The 17129-nt window shown below is 50.1% G+C and overlaps 1 protein-coding gene across 3 annotated transcripts in view; it reads left to right on the top strand.

Moving 5' to 3' along the window:
- The window catches only part of GNG7 (G protein subunit gamma 7), a 153441-nt gene that overhangs the window by 23980 nt on the left and 112332 nt on the right, over window positions 1-17129 (top strand). Inside the window, exon 1 of one of the 3 annotated variants that reach the window (XM_060297433.1) lies at window positions 732-754. The exons of the other annotated variants lie outside the window; for them this stretch is intronic. The gene's annotated coding sequence lies outside the window, so the exon portion shown is untranslated. Of the gene's footprint in view, window positions 1-731; window positions 755-17129 lie in introns of those variants that run through there. 3 annotated transcript variants of the gene reach the window in all.

The following is a 17129-nucleotide window of genomic DNA, read 5'->3' as shown; positions in this document are numbered from 1 at the left end:
CCCCATCCAAGTCATAATGACCACGGATGTCCCCGGACATTGTCCAGTGTCCCTGGGGTGGGGTGGGGGAAGAACTGGTATGTAATGGGATCAAAGCCAAAGATAACGTGTTTGGAATTGTCGGCTGCTCTGTGATGCCCGTTGACATCAGAGCGAAGCTTGAAGCCCCACACTGACTCAGCACTGCCTGGAATGTTCTGTCTCCAGATGATGTTCCCAAACCGTCTTCCCTAGAAAAATTCTTGGTAGCACGTATGGAAATGTAATTAAGCGGCCGTTTTTCCTCTGCGGGGATGACACAGATTTGGGTCTGTAATAAAGATGAATGAGTCCCTCTAGCCCTGAGGGCCAGGCCGGGTAGGCTTCCTCAGCTTCCCCACAGCCGCTGCGGTGGAGCCGGGTTGTCCTCTGTGGGCCCGTCCTGGGCTCTGTGGGTGTGGACCAGCATCCCTGGCCCCCACTTACTCGATGCCAGGAGCACCCCAGTTGTGATGACCATAGATGTCCCCAGACATGGCCCAGTGTCCCCTGAGGGCAAAATTGTTTCTCTTCTTCATTGAGAACCTCTATGCAATATATGTGAATGTAAGTTTTTCTTGGTATCCTACAGGATCTTGGGGAGCTGTTTCCCAGCTGTTCTCTGTGGGGCGAAGCCCACATATGAACCAATTTAGGTCATGGCTGTCCTTCAGAGCTGTCCTCAGGAGAGGGGCCACGCAAGCTGAGATTTGCAGTCTCTCACCAGCCTGGTTTGGTAAATAATGTTCCCTGCCTTTTTACCTCCGAGCGAGCTGCTTTTTACCTCTCTCCTTGCTGGCCAGCATTTCCTGGTCTTTGCAGTCATGGGTTTTCAATGGATAACACTGAACTTGGCCATGGCATTCTCCCTTCCACTATTCCCTGATGGTCCGGGGGTTTGATGAGGCCCCCTCTGTGGCGGAGACACCCTTTAGTTCTACCGTGCACCTGTCTCCAAGAATGTGATCTGTTTCAATTCATTTATGAATATGACCAACTGTCAGGGTGGTTGGCACAGTCAGGACATATTTGAAGAATATAAAGCAGTTTGCAACCCCATAGAATGTTCCATGTGTTAAAACATTGGCAGCCCCAAGTGTGTAAAAATCTGGACTTTTATCTATTCTGGTCTCAGCCAGAGGGGGAGGCGTTCTGGCAGTTCTGTTTTAAGAAAAGTAGTACGATATATATACATATATATAACATAAAGCATTGTTTTCTGAATCAGTTTTTATTTTTGGTGACACACAGCAGCACAGCTTTCAAACCTGGTAATGCAGAAAAACTGCCTGATGTAGTATTTGCTATTGAGTGTGAAAATCTGGTTATGATCATCAGCTAAGGATAATTCAGCACCCCCAGATTTCACATCGAAGCAGGTTGTCCTCTCCATCTTCAAACAGTCACCTTGGGAGACCTTGTCCTTGGAACGTTGCATAGATGTGATTGCCTTCAAGAGCAGGCTGCACTGCTTTTGTATATTTCAAATACGCAAATTTGTATGTTTCAAATACATTTCGGAGTTTCATCTTCAGAGAGTAGATTTGAATTTCGAAACAGTCCATGTTAGCCTGCTAATGCTGCGTAACAAGTCACCGCACTCTTAGCGGCTTGAAACAGCACACGTTTATTGTCTCACAGTTTCCGTTTCCGTGGGTCAGGAATCCAGGTGCAGCTTAGCTGGGTCTTCTGCTCAGGGTCTCTCAGGCTGCAGTCGGATTGTCGGCCTGGGCTGCCGTCTTATCTCAACTGGAGAAGGATTGCTTCCAAGCTCACTCCTGTGGCTGTTGGCATGGCTTAGTTTCTTGTTGGCTGTGGACTGGAGGCTGTTCTCGGTTTTTTGGCTGTTGGCCAGTGGGCCTCCCCAGCATGGAAACCTGCTCATCACAGCAGCAAAGGAGAGAGTCTGCTAGCAGGGTGGAAGTTACATTCTCACACACGACAGTCATGGAAATGACATCCCCAGCCAATGCCGTATTCTAGCGGTTAGAAGCAAGTCACAGGCCCCGCTCACACTCAGCGCGGGGCAGGGGGGGCAGTGGTACAGGCACGGGGACCAGGAGTTGGGGGTCGCTGGGGGACCATCTTAGGGTGCCCTCCACCCAGCCAAAGGTCACTCAGTGGTGAGTAAGGTGGACGGCCCAACAGGAACAGGGTTGATTTTGCTTGAATGAGAGATATTATTATTGCCAAGTCGCAGGAGTGTATTTCTTCGGTATAAGGTTTTTGCTTTGTCTCTGAAAATGATTTCTGAGGATGCATCCAGAAATGTCATGAGATGGCATATTGCTTGGAAATAGTTTCTCAAAGTGGCTGTTTGAAGAGAAGGATGCCTACTTAGTTCTTTCATGGTGGTTAATCACCCAGCTACTTGCCTTGGATCACCTCATGTGTTAATGGAGAGTTAGAGACCAGCCTTTGCTTGTTTCAAGGGTGACTTAGGATGGGTTGAGAGGGAGGGAGGCATGCTTGGAGTACTCCTGGATTTGGAGTCCTTCAGGTATGGGTTGCATCCAGGCTGTGCCACTCAGCAGCTCTGTGACTTTGGTAAGTCAGTTAACTTCTCTGAACCTCCATCTTCCCATCAGCAAAATGGAGATGTAAGGGTGACACACAGAAGAGAGCCATTAGTGGGAAAACTAGTGAAATCTGAATAAACCGTGGAGCTTGGTTAATAGTAACATAGCAACGTTGATGTATGACAAATGCACCCTGGTTATGTGAGTTAACATTAGGGGAAGCTGGGTGAAGGATAAACAGGAGATATCTGTATTATCTTTGTAACTCTTCCGCAAATCTAAAATCATTCCAAAGTAAAAAATTTATTAAAAAAAAAAAGAAGACTCTACTTTTCACCTTTAAAATGGTGACTATTTTTTTTTCTTTTTTTTTTTTGGTCGCACCCGGTGGCATGCGGGATTTTAGTTCCCCAACCAGGGATCGAACCCATGTCCCCTGCAATGGAAGCGGGGGTCCTAACCACTGGACCACCAGGGAATTCCCCTAAAATGGTGGCTATTAATAAAAGTAATACCCGTGTTGATGAGGGTGTGGACAGAAGGATAGTATAAGGTGGAAAAGTAATACCGTGTTGATGAGGGTGTGGACAGAAGGATAGTATAAGGTGGCATAATCTTTCTCAACAATAATGTAGTAGTGTGTTTCCGGGAACCTTAAAAATATGTAACAGTCTCTGATCCCTCAATAACATCTCTAAAATATATATATTAAGAAATACATCAGTAATTAGAGATAATTACTCTAAAGTAATTAGCGTAAATAAATAATGCAGCAGCATTATTTATAAAGCAAAAAGTGGGAACAGTCTAAGTGGCCAATAGTAAGGAAATTAGTTCATCAATTATGATATATTAACTCAATGTTAATATATCATGGGCAGCCATGAAAAACTATGTCTTCAAAGAATACTTAGTGATGTGAGAAAATGCAGTGATAGAATGTTAAATAAAAATGGCAGAGGAAGAAGGGCCTAGTTGCTTTCCTTATAATTAAAAGCTAATTCCTGGGCCCAGAAGCTCAGCTGAAAGTTTCAAGTTTGCTTTTCTAGAAAGCCGTGGCCAATGCCCAGTAAATTATATACGGAGATGTTCTGTATGCTGCCTGTGTCTTGGGGCGCATAGGCTCCTAATGTGAATGACAGTAGATGGGGTTACCCGTGCATTGACTGCCTATGACAACACTGCCGTCTCTCGGAGTTAGATTTCCGGAGCCGAAATCCACACGGACTTCATCTCCACAGAGCAGTCTTTAAAGTACAAGTTGGGGGGCTTCCCCGACGGACCAGTGGTGAAGACTCCACGATTCGATCCCCGGTTGGGGAACTAAGATCCTGCATACCGGGCGCGACGCAGCCCAAATTGGGAACTTTTACGATTAAAAACAACAACAACAGCCCTCCCAGCTTCTCAGGACACTTGGAGGAGCTGAGGTCATCGGGCCACTTCCCACGTGGTGGCAGCTGGGCCGGGAGCAGCGCCCCCTGCCAACAAGCCAGGTGTCGTGTCTCCAGGGACCCACATCGCCATCACCCGCCCGCCTGCCTCAAACTCGTGACCGTGGGTCGGGCACGGAGCTCAGCGCGCCGCCTCCTCGGGCCTCGAGGGGGAATGTTCCCGGGCGAGCTGCTTCCCAGCACACAGCCCTCCAGGAGACGTTGGGGAGTCAGGGGAGCGTGGCGGATGCCGAACCGGTTACCCGGGAGCACTTTCTGATCGGCGCGAAGGACGCGGTTCGGGGACCGGCATATGTGGGGTCAGGAGAGCTGGGGCATGGGGTGAGGCTGGGAGAGCAGGAGGGAAGGCCAAAGAGGTGGTGCTGTGGGCTGGACTGTGTTCCCCCCAAAAGATATGTTCCAGTCCTAACCCCTGGTACCTGGACATCAGGCCTCATTTGGAATTAGGGTCTCTGCAGATGTAACTAGTTAAAATGAGTCATGCTGGGGGACTTCCCTGGTGGTCCAGTGGTTAAGACTTCGCCTTCCAATGCAGGGGGCACGGGTTTGATCCCTGGTTGGGGAACTAAGACCCCGTAGGCTGGTGCAGCCAAAAAAAGAAAAAAAAAGTTACTAAAAAAAAAGAAAGAGTTATACAGATTTCAGTGGGCCCTACATCCAAAGGATGGTGTCCCTACAAGAAGGCCACGTGAAGACTCAGACACACAGAGAAGAAGGCTGTGTATGACAGAGGCAGAGATTGGGCTGATGTGTCTACAGGTCAAGAACTTGAAGAATTCTTTCAGAATCACCAGCGGCCCCAAAAGCCGGGAGAGAGCAGGAAGCACTTCCTCACAGCCTCCGAGGGAACCAGCCCTGTGGACACCTTGATCTCGGGCTTCTGGCCTCCGGCACTGGGAGAGGATACATTTCTGTGGTTTGAAGCCGCCCCGCCTGTGGTCATTTGCTGCGGCCAACCCCAGGAAATGAATACAGTTGGTGAGGGTCAGGTCATGAAGTAAACAAGGTTTGGAAAACCAAAACAGAACCCCTCAGCAAACCCCATATTTGGAGCTTGTCAGGTGTGGAACATCTGGAGGTGCCTGGCGTGCTGCGGCCTGACTTTTGGTTTCACCTCATCTCTGCCTCCCCAGTTTGGTCTCTGAGTGACGGGTAGAGTCCAGCGCTTACTGCCAAGGAGTTACTTTCAACGGAGCAAGTGGTTTCCATATTTGCCACTGGGCCATGTCTGAGGACATCGGTGGTTGTCACGACCAGGGGCTCCTGGCATTGAGTGGGTGGGGCAGGAATACTGCTCCACACCCCACAGTGCCCAGGACGGCTCCACAGAGAATGATCTGGCCCCAGATGTCCACAGTGCCAAAGGGGAGAAATCCTGTGTTAGTTATTTGGAGAAACAATTGAGTTAGGTCCCTAGCTCTTACTAGACACCAGAATAAATCCCCGATGGTCAGATGGTGTAAGCCACCCCCGCTGTCTTTGAGTCACCTCCCCTCCCTCCCACTCAGGTGTGGATTTAAATGTGTGTGGCGTTCCAGACCTCAGACGGCAGATGGTCTCGGGGCGCACAGCTTCCTGGGGGTCTGTGGGATCCCTAACCCAGGGGGTCTCACTGAGGGTGATTCTGCCCCCGGGGGACACTGGATGACATCTGGGGACGTCTCTGGTGGTCACGACTGGGGGTGCTCCTGGCATCGACGGGGTGGGGTCAGAGATGCTGCCCCACCCCAGAAAGTGACCGCAGTGCTGATGAGGAGAAAGCCTGGCCAAAGGTGACCTTCAGATGAAAGCGTATTCTGTGGGTCTCAGCACCAGGACCAGAGCTGCACCGAGGCAGCTGGGGCTCCGGGAAGATGAGCTGGGGCAGCTGTGCCCGTCCTCGCTCAGCACGTTCTACCCTCCAGAGGCTGCAGGGCTGACCTTGCAGGGTCAGGGAGACGCGGTTCCCGCCAACACCAGAGCACAGAGCAGAAGCCTGGCTCTATCCCACGTGAGAGCGAGGTTGAGATGACAGCGCAGCCCACGCACCGCAGCCTCAAAGGCAGACAGGCTTGGGGGGCTGCTAATCACCCCGACAGTCCCGCACACCTACTGTGACACGCGCTCCCTGGGGCCGGGCTGGGGTGGGGTTGGTAGTCGGGGAGTGGGCAGACCCCCTTCTGGCCGAGGAGCGGATAGATCGTGGGGCAGGCCTCCTTGGCCAGAGCCAGGCAGAACCAGCCCGAACTCCTTTCACTTCCAGGGAGGCTGCCTCTGCTGTCTTCACGCCTCCAACAGAACCTTCAGTGAACACTTAGTCTGAGAAGAGAACCCTGCGGGGCTTTGAGGCGGTGAGAGAGGATCTTTGTGCAGAGCCAGTAAACACTATGAAGGGCCAGGGGTAAATATTTTCAGCTTTACGGGCCAGCTGGTCCTTTGTAGGAGCGAATGTCATAGCTGATGTGTAAGCGAATGGTTATGGCCGTGTTTCAGCAAAACTGTATTTACAAACACAAGGGGCGGGCGGGATTTGGCCCACGCGCTGATAGATCAGCACTGCCCATCTCCTTCCGAGGCTTCCTCCCAACTTGGTGGCCGAAGACTGGCTTTATTGCCTCTCGGAGCCTCAGTTTCCCCATCTGGAGAGTGAGGATAATTACGCTCCTATGGACCTGTGTGTAGATTGTTAGCTGTTGTAGGTCAGTGGTTCTCATCTGGGATGTCCTGCCACAAGGGACACTGTCTGGGGACATCTGTGGTTGTCACGACTCGGGGTGATCCTGGCATCAAGGGGGTGGGGGCCAGGGAGGCTGCTCCGCACCCCGCAGCACCCAGGACGCCCCTGACAGGGAATGACCCGGCCTTGAATGTCTGCAAGGCCAAGAGGAAGAAACCCTGATGTAGATAAAAGTGTCCAATAAGTCAACTTGCAAAGACCAGGATGCCGAGTCGTATTAGCTGTCTGTCTGGCTTTCTTTGGACTACAGCTTCACCCTCATGTTCCAGAACTCTCCATCCATAAAACCGCTGCCCCCCCCCAGGCCCAGGCGCTGGCTGCGTACTCAGCAGGCCTCGCTCCAGCACCGCCTGGGCGCCATGGCCTTTCGAGTGGATGCGCCACGTGGCCCGGATCCGCCTGGGATGTTCCAGAAGATTCCTCACGTGAAGCAGCCCCTGTGCCAGGGTCCACCATGGCTGTCGCAGGAGCCACTCAGTCACCTGTCTTTTCTCCCCCTCCTCACTCCTTTCCTGGGAGCAAACTTCCCCTGCTGATTGGCATATCCTGTTCTTAGCGTCTTTTCTTTTCTGGGCTTTATATAACCCTGTCATTATTGCATGCTGTCACGGGGACTTAATATTCCTTCAATCACATTTCAAAGCCTTCTTGAACATAAGTAGCTAATTGTCATCACTCCCTTCTTTCCTTTTTCTTCTTAAATGAACTTTTCATTTCAGACTAGTTCTAGATTCACAGGAGAACTGGGAAGACAGTACAGAGAGTTCCCACATACCCGCCCCCCCCGCAACCGGTCCCCCCGCCCCGTTCTTAACATCTTACATCAAATCTGGTACATTTGTCCCAATTAAGAAACCAATACTGATATGTCATTATTAACTAAAGTCCATACTTCATTTGGATTTCTTTAATTTTCCCCTGATGCCCCTTTTCTGCCCCAGGACACATGCAGAATCCCCAGGACACTGAGTTGTCACATCCTCTAGAGGTTTTCTCAGACTCTCTGTCCCCAGGAACCATTTCTCCTTCTAGGGAAGGATTACTTGGGGCCGTTACCGGTGGCGATTTTGCAGACGGTAAACTGCCCTGTCCAGAATGATAAGAAAATATTTTGCTCACCAAGTCGAGCTATTTTGGTTGCCTTTTGCAGCCAAGGTTGATAGAGAGGAGGTATTTGCTAACAGAAGTCGGGCCATGAATTTTTTTCAAGGTGATGGGGAAGCCACAGCCCCTTCTCTAAGTCTAAGAGAAATGACGCCTCTGTGGCGGTGAGGTTTCGTGTTGCAGATGGCCTGGGATGATCTTGCTGGGTGATGGTGAGGGGCGCCGGGCTCCTTCTGGTTAGGACCCGGGATCTAGTTTCCCTCTGCAGCGGTGCCTCCGTGTGAGCACCGGTGCCATCTGCTCATAGACCATCGTCCAGTCTGGGGGTCGCAAGCTACAGCCTCTGGGCCGGATCCAAGCCACCTGGGTTTGTAAACGTTTGTCGGCACAGAGCCTCACCCACTGGTCGATGACTGGCCAAGTCCGGTAGTAGCGACAGTGGCCAAAAGTACTTGCCACTGGCCCTTCACAGAAACACTTTGCTGAGCCCTGGCCTTGTCAGCAAAGCAGTTAATAGATGTTCTAATGTTATGAAGAAGTCCTACTGATAAAGAAGTTATACGCTATTAACAATATACCAGCACTGATTTCTGCATTTTATAGATGTTCACTTATTTAATCTGAAAAAACCAACCTGCTCAGGTGTGGGGTGCTGGTGTCATTGCCATGTCACAGACTTGGAAATTGAGGCACAGGCGGGCCTTAGTCAGTCATGAAGGTGGGTCTGAACGCCACCCATGCTGCCTCTCAGATGCAGGAATATCTGTCCCCACCCACCCCCTTCCGGGGTACTGAGTGAAGCTATTTTAATTTTGAGTGGAAAACGAAATCCGTGTGTACATGGTTTTGTTTTTTCTTCTGTCGGAAATTGGTCCTCTTCCCAAAGCAGTCGCCCGTTCCCCCATACGGTACAGCGCCAGGTGGCGGGGGGGTCTGATGATTGCTGCCTAGCACAGTGGGGTGATCCTGTCCCCAGGGGGACAGTGGCAGTGGTCTGGGGACGTCTGTGGTTGTCACACTGGGGGTGCCCTGGGCCTCGAGTGGATGGGGGCAGAGATGCTGCTGTACCTCCACAGCACCCAGGACGGCCCCCCACAGAGGAGGACCCGCCCAGTGTCAGCAGGGCTGACAGGGGAGACCCTGTATTAATTATTTGGGAAAATATTGAGTCTGTTCCCTGCTCACATCAAGAAACAGAATCAACCCCCAGGGGTCAGACGGTAAAAAGCAAGGAGACCCCACCTTGTGTTACATGGAGGAGGGTTGGGAGTCTCTAAGGCACCAGGACACAGAGCTGAGGGCAGCAGCCTCCTTCCCCCCTTTCTGCTGAGCCCCCAGAGACCTTTAGCCCCTGGGTCAAGCATGCCAGGACCTTTTGTCCCGTCTGATTGGGGTGTGCTGGCCCCTGATCTGTTCAGTCCCGTGGCTTTGGAGCAGCGTGTCTGCCCCGGGTGCCTCCCTGCGAGTCTCTCCCGGGGCTCAGGAGCTCAGGTGGCGAGGCTCAGGCTGCCATCCCCCACCCCCCAGGCTTCTCCTCCCACTTCATGCAATCAGAGCTCCTCAGGGTGACACATTTAGATGGTTGCTGTGGTGATGAGTGAAGGCTGGGGTGATAACTGCAGTGCGTGTCTATATTGAGCCTCCAGTGAGGCAAGGTGCGCCTGCCACACGCTGGTGGGATGTCGCTGTGGGAAGGGAAGGGGGCTCAGACCTCCCGGGCCCACCCACTCGGTTCTCAGAAGGGGCCTGGGCCGGGGGGGATCTGCCTGTCGCCAGGTGCTGGGTCCCTGCCGTTCCTGCCCGTGAGGGGCATGCCAGAGCAGAGGATCTCCACGGGGGCAGTCTCGCCTCCCTGGGGACATCTGTGCTCATCACAGCTGGTGGAGGGGCTCCTGGCATGAGTGTGTGGGGACCAGGAATGCTGCTGCACACCCCACAGTGCCCAGGACGGCCCCCCACAGAACGACAGGCCCCCACGTCAGGAGGGCCGAGGGCAAGACCCTGCTTTAGAGAGAAGCAGATCAAGGCAGTGGATTTGTTCAGTCTCAGAAGCAGCTGCTGATAGTTCTTGATGATCTGTGAGACCCCAAAGGCTTCCTTTTCTTGTCTCAGTTGTTCTACTGCTCTCCCCTCGTTGAATTTACTGTGTCCCGTTAGTCTCTTTTGTCTCCCCCAGATGATCAGGTCTATAGATGGGAAAACAAGAAAATGAAAAATCCAATGCTGTTAGTTGCTTGCCGTTAGAAAATCATACTGGTTGAAAAAAATATACATGGAGCTGTCTGGTGAATCAGCCCAGATGGCAGGTGTATCAGTCATCTCTTGCTGTGTAACAAATTACCCTAAAAACTTAGTTTAGACAACCAACATTCACTCTCTCACAGTTTGTGTGGGTCCGGAACTTGGAAACAGCTTAACTTGGTGGTTCTGGCTCGGGGTCCCTCGGGAGTCTGTAAAGCACACATCAGCCAGGGCTGCCTTATCTGAAGGCTCGACGGGGCCAGAGGAGCTGCTTCCAGGATGGCCCCTTACATGGCTCCTGTCCACATGGGCCCCCATGGTGCTGCTCGAGCCTCCTCACTACATGGTGGCCGGCTCCCTGAGAGCAGACAGAAGCCACACGTCTTTTTTTTTTTTTTTTTTAACATCTTTATTGGAGTATAATTGGTTTACAATGGTGTGTTAGTTTCTGCTTTATAACAAAGTGAATCAGTTATATATATACATATGTTCCCATATCTCTTCCCTCTTGCGTCTCCCTGCCTCCCACCCTCCCTATCCCACCCCTCTAGGTGGTCACAAAGCACCGAGCTGATCTCCCTGTGCTATGCGGCTGCTTCCCATTAGCTATCTATTTTACGCTTGGTAGTGTATATATGTCCATGCCACTCTCTCGCTTTGTCACAGGTTACCCTTCCCCCTCCCCATATCCTCAAATCCATCCTCTAGTAGGTCTGTGTCTTTATTCCCGTCTTACCCCTAGCACACATCTTTTATGACTGGTCTCAGAAGTGACCTGCTATCACGGTTGTCATGTGGAATTGGTCACGAAGACCCTGATACCAAGCGGGAGGAGACTGCAGGAAGGCCGTGAATCTCAGGAGGCTGGGAGCATTGGAGACGCTGCCACAGCAGGTGAACGTAGCTCTGGAAATCAGTCAGGATGGGAACATTAGTTGCCCAATGTCCCTAAAAAACTGAAGGAAATGAAAGGGCACACCACCTGCCACCACAGAGAGATGCTCTATGGAGTGACCGAGATTGTGATTTTATCAGGAATTAGGGGCACAGTCCATTCCCAGGGCAATCTGGGTGGAGTAGCAATTCCTGGAACCCTACTTGGGATGCCTTTTGTCCACTTATTTTAGCCACTTTCACCCTCCTCCCCGCAAAGCTTTGACGACAGCAACAGGGTGGGTGAAGAACAAGTTTGTATGGTCCCATCTCTGCGTTCCACGCAGTGTGGAGCAGAGGGGCCTCGCCGAAAGCTTCACGCCAGGAAGTGGAAGGGACTGACTCTCCCAGGCAGGGAGCGGTGATGGGAATGGGTGAGAGTCAGGCTGATGTGCGGAGTCTGTCCCGCGCAACGAGAGAAGGAAAGAGGTTGCCTGCTGCCCGGCGCGATCTTGTGGAAATCAGCTCAGCACTGGCCAGAATATGCTTTCCATCGGCCAAGTGAGATTTGGGAGTAATCCCAGGGCGTGATTCTATTAGGGCCCTTGTCTGATCCGCTTGTGGGGCTTCCATGGTCCCCGGGCCTGGGGATGGCTGCGGAGTAGGTTAATCCAGGCTGGAGTGGCCAGAAAATCTTGATCCTGTTGGTATGATCTTGTTATGATACTGGCAGGGGCTTTGGGGGAAACATAGAAAATCCATTTGGCCAGGATTGACCCAGCTTGTGTCTGGGTCCTGTTCACAACAGCCTGATGAATGGGCTGGTCAAGTGTGAGCGCAGAGCTGTCATCTGGGCTATGATGGGCTCCCTCCTCCCTTCCTCCTTTTCTTTCTTTCTCTCATCAGAGTTCCTGGTTCTTGGTATAACCCTCCTAATTCGTCCCTCTTCCAATAGGCCGCTTTTTAGAGTACTTTTATTTTTTAAAAAAATTTTTTGTTTATATATTTATTTATTTTATTTATTTTCAAAATTTTTGGCTGCGTTGGGTCTTCGTTGCTGCACGTGGGCTTTTTCTAGTTGCGGTGAGCAGGGCTACTCTTCGTTGCGGTGCACGGGCTTCTTGATGGAATGGCTTCTCTTGTTGTGGAACATGGGCTCTAGGCGGGCGCGCTTCAGTAGTTGTGGCTCGCGGGCTCTAGAGCGCAGGCTCAGTAGTTGTGGTGCACGGGCTTAGTTGCTCCGTGGCATGTGGGATCTTTCTGGGCCAGGGATCGAACCCTTGTCCCCTGCATTGGTAGGTGGATTCTTAACCACTGCGCCACCAGGGAAGTCCTGGGGACCTGCTTTTAAATGCAATGTTCTAGGGCTAGATGCACTCACATCGTTGGGTGTTACAGTGTGCAGTAGGCAGAATGATGGACCCCCAAAGACATCCGTGTCCCGATCTCCAGAACCTGTGAATGTGTCGCCTTATGTGGTGAAAGTGACTCTGCAGATGGGGATAAGTTAAGGCCCCTGAGACGGGGATGAACGTCTGGCCTCCAAGGCATTCACACCAGTGCGCCTCGCTGCGGCCGCATTGCGAAAGGTCCTGTGCTTTTCCATCCGGGTCCTGCTGAGATGCTTGAGGGTCCCCCCGCCACCCCGGGCTCAGCGAATCGGGAATTAAGAACCGCAGGTGGTTGGTCTCCAGCTCCTATTGCATTAGGTGCGAAGTGAAAAACAACAATTAAAAAAAGGAAAGCAAAAGCATTTTCCTGGAACACCCCACACGAGAGGTGGGGCTGCCACACCCATATGACCTTGGATGGGTGGAGGTCCCTGTCAGTGTCGGCCTCCTGGGTGTTCAAGCAGGAACCCACCCCGCATCGGGTGCAAACCTCTTCAAGTCAGAGAGCTCCGTCCGCTACAAAAACGGAGAGGGTTCCTGGTTCCTACCCTCCACTCCGTCAAAATTGCCCGATGGGTCATTACCTGACCTTCCAAGACTAGGCAGGCCAGACCCATACACACAATAATAATTAGAAAATGCAGTAGTAATAATAAAATAATAATGAATTATTCCGATAAAACAAATAGAATAAGGAAAAAAATAAAATAATGAATAATTATGAAAGAAGATAAAAATAATTTTGGGGGGGTTCATCAGTTTTGTGTTAATTAAGCACAGCTAATGAACAAATACTTATTTATTCATGTCGAGGCAATTTTCTTTGCCAGATCAGTGAACAGTTTGTAAAGACAGAAAATCACCAGGCTATACCATGGAATCTGTGCAGTGAACAGAAATCACACTTTTGTAAATATGTTCTTCACACATACCAAATACTACTGTTGTTCTTTTTTTAAAAAATTTTACGTATTAAACTATAGTTGATTTACAATATTGTGTTAGTTTCAGGTGTACAGCTTCAGATTCTTTTCCATTGTACTTTATTACAAGATACTGAATAAAGTTCCCTGTGCTATACAGTCGGTCCTTGTGTATCTATTTTTTTTTTTTTTTTTTGCGGTACGCGGGTCTCTCACTGTTGTGGCCTCTCCCGCTGCGGAGCACAGGCTCCGGACGCGCAGGCTCAGCGGCCATGGCTCAGGGACCCAGCCGTTCCGCGGCATGTGGGATCTTCCCGTACCGGGGCACGAACCCGTGTCCCCTGCATCGGCAGGCGGACTCTCAACCACTGCGCCACCAGGGAAGTCCCCTTGTGTATCTATTTTATATGTAGTAGTATCTGCTAATTCCATACTGCTAAGTTATCCCTCCACCACCCCCCATCCCCTTTGGTAACCGTAAGTTTGTTTCTGTGAGTCTGTTTCTGTTTTGTAAATATGTTCATTTGTATCATATTTTATGTAAGTGATATCATATAATATTAGTCTTTATCTGACTTACTTCACTTAGTATGATAATCTCTAGTTGCATCCATGTTGCTGCAAATGGCATTATTTCTTTCTTATTTTTTAAATATTTATGTATTTATTTTTGCCTGCATCGGGTCTTAGTTGTGGCGTGCAGGCTTCTTTCTAGTTGTGCTGTGCAGGCTCCAGAGTGCGTGGGCTCTGTAGTTGTGGCACACGGGCTTAATTGCCCCATGGCCTGTGGGATCTTAGTTCCCAGACAAGGGATCAAACCTGCGTCCCCTGCATTGGAAGGCAGATGCTTAACCACTGGACCACCAGGGAAGTCCCTCATTCTTTTTTGTGGCTGAATAGTATTCCATTGTATATATACACCGCATCTTCTTTATCCATTCATCTGTTGATGGACATTTAGGTTGTTTCCATGTTTTGGCTACTGTGTATAGTACTGCTATGAACATTTTTAAATAATAAAAATAATACATAATGAAAGAAGGTAAAAATAATTTTTAAATACTAAAATAATGAGATAAGAATTAAAAATAAGTCATAAACATAAAATAATAAAATAAAGATTTTAAACAAAGAAATAATTAACTAAAAGCAATACTATGATGTTTGAGTACCTGGCCGAGAAGGGGCGAGAAGGAGAAATGGAGCAGCCACTTTGGAGAACAGTCCAGCAGTTCCTCAGAAAGTCCAGTGTGGACTTGCCAAATGATGCCGAGGTTCCACTGCTGGGATTGTGCCCGGAGAACGGGAAGCTCGCGTCCATCCACACAGAGATTAGCGGGAGAGACGTGCTGCAGTGGCCCCTTCCTGGCTGTGAGGTCTCCTGAGCTCCGGGGCGGCCACATGGCCGGTGGTGGTGGTGGTCCCGCCTGGCACCTGATGTGCTGCTCCGGTGACCCAACGCGACAGCGCTAGGGCGGTGTGCGCACACCAGGCCCCGGGCGGTGACCGCCAGCTTTCTTCATTGCCATCCCTCCTTCATCTGACCTTTCTTTTTTTTGTTGTTTGTTTTTTTGTTTTTGTTTTTGTCTTGTTTTTTTGCGGTACGCGGGCCTCTCCCTGTTGCGGCCTCTCCCGTTGCGGAGCACAGGCTCCGGACGCGCAGGCTCAGCGGCCATGGCTCACGCGCCCAGCCGCTCCACGGCATGTGGGATCTTCCCGAACCACGGCAAGAACGCGCGTCCCCTGCATCGGCAGGCGGACTCAACCACTGCGCCACCAGGGAAGCCCCTGACCTTTCTTGCAGAGTGGCCCGGAGGCTCTAGATTTTCCTAAAATGAGGCTCCAGAGAGAACTCAGTTCAAGAAAAGGGAGGTGCCTAAATGCACTGTGGGATCTGGATGGGATTCTGGGACCGGAGAAGGACATTTGTGGAGAAACCAGTGACATCTGGATAAAGTGGTAGTTGGTAGTAGTGTACCAATGTTGGCTTCTTGGTGGTGACAAACGCATACCGTGGTGATGGACATCAGAGGTTGGCAAATGAGCCTGGGGGTCAAATCCAGCCTACATTGGCCTGTTTTTAAAATTGTATTAATTAGCTATTTAAATGATAATTAATTAATTTTTATTCTGTAAAATATACATAATATAAAATTTACCATCTTCACCGTTTTTAAGTGTGCAGCTCAGTGGCACTAAGCACATTCACACTGTCATGCAGCCATCCCCACCATCGTCTCCAGAACTTTCTCATCTTCCCAAACTGAAGCTCTGTCCCCATGAAACGCTGACTCCCCAGCCCCTGGTCCCCACCATCTACTTCCTTTCTCTATGGATGTGACTCTAGGGACCGCAGGTGAGTGGAATCAGACAGCATTTGGCCTTCTGTGTCTGGCTTCTCTCACTGAGCATCATGTCCCCAAGGTTCATCCGTGTTGTAGCAGGTGTCAGAATCTCCTTCCTTTACAAGGCTGAATAATATTCCACTGCATGGATGCAGCATACTGTTTATCCTTGGCCTATTTTTATACAGCTTAGGAGCTAAGTGCCTTTTCCATTTTTAAAGGGTTGAAACGAACAAACAGGAATATGCAGCAGAGAGCCTGGAGCTGACAAATCCTGAATAGTGAACATCTGGTCCTTTGTGGAAAGGTTGGCCGACCTCTGCTCTAAGGTGTTAACATGAGGGAAGCCGAGTGGGGGTGTTTGGGAACGCTCTGTACTAGCTTCGCAACTTTTCTCTAGATCCACAATTATTCCAAAATGAAAGATTTTTAAAAGGAAAGTTTGGGGAATGAGGGAGGTCCTTTTTTAAAAACAATATTTATTTATTTATTTATTTGGTTGCACCAGGTCTTAATTGCGGCAGGCAGGCTCCTTAGTTGCAGGGAAGTCCTTCTGGAGCAAGACGTGAAATGCCGGAGTCGTGATTCAAAACCACCTAGGACTTTGCCTTGAAGCTGAGTGTGCCTTCTCCTCGTTTCTCTTTGTATTACGAGCGTTATTATTTTGTAACTTTGAAGATGATGATTAATCAGTTAGTGTGACACTGCTTCACGTGTGGGACCTCCCCGCTGGAGGATTCCAGGACATGAGATGCACCACCGTGGTTTTTGCAGTGTTTCTCTCTGCTCAGAAACTTTAGGATTTCTCTGTTCCTGGCCTGCAGAGCCCTCTGGAATCTAACTCTGGTTCAGGGATTGTCAGACTAATTCTGTAAAGTCCCGAGTGTGTATATTTGGCTTTGCAGGCCTCGTACTCTCTGTGGCAACTACCCAATTCTGCAGTTGTAGCGTAGAAACAGGCTCAGACGATCCAGAAATGAAGAGGAGTGGCTGTGTGCCAATAAAACTTTATTTACAGAAGCAAGCAGTGGGCTGGATTTGGCCCATGGGCCAGAGCTTGGCAATCCCTGCTCTTGTTTATCATTTCACCTTTATCTAATATTTCTCATCTGCCTGTCCAGTATTGGGAAATGATTAGGAATTCATGCCTGGGGTCTGTCCGACCTACCTTTAAGGCCTGGCTGTGCTCACACGTGACCTTGAGCAACTTACTTTCTTCCTCTGTGACTCCATTTCTTCCTTCATAAGAAGTGAATTATAGGGGCTTCCCTGATGGCGCAGTGGTTGAGAGTCCGCCTGCTGATGCAGGGGACACGGGTTCGTCCCCGGTCCGGGAAGATCCCACATGCCGCGGAGCGACTGGGCCCATGAGCCATGGCCGCTGAGCCTGCGCGTCCGGAGCCTGTGTTCTGCAACGGGAGAGGCCACAGCAGTGAGAGGCCCGCATACCGCAAAAAAAAAAAAAAAAAAAAAGTGAATTATAATATTTGTTAGGATATTTAAATGAGCATATACATATATATATATATAAATGAGTGGGTATAT

This window comes from Globicephala melas, chromosome 3 (assembly GCF_963455315.2).
Source record: "Globicephala melas chromosome 3, mGloMel1.2, whole genome shotgun sequence".
NCBI classification, from domain to species: Eukaryota; Metazoa; Chordata; class Mammalia; order Artiodactyla; family Delphinidae; genus Globicephala; species Globicephala melas.
Note: the sequence above shows the minus strand (reverse complement) of the source record. Positions and strands in the feature narration are given on the sequence as shown.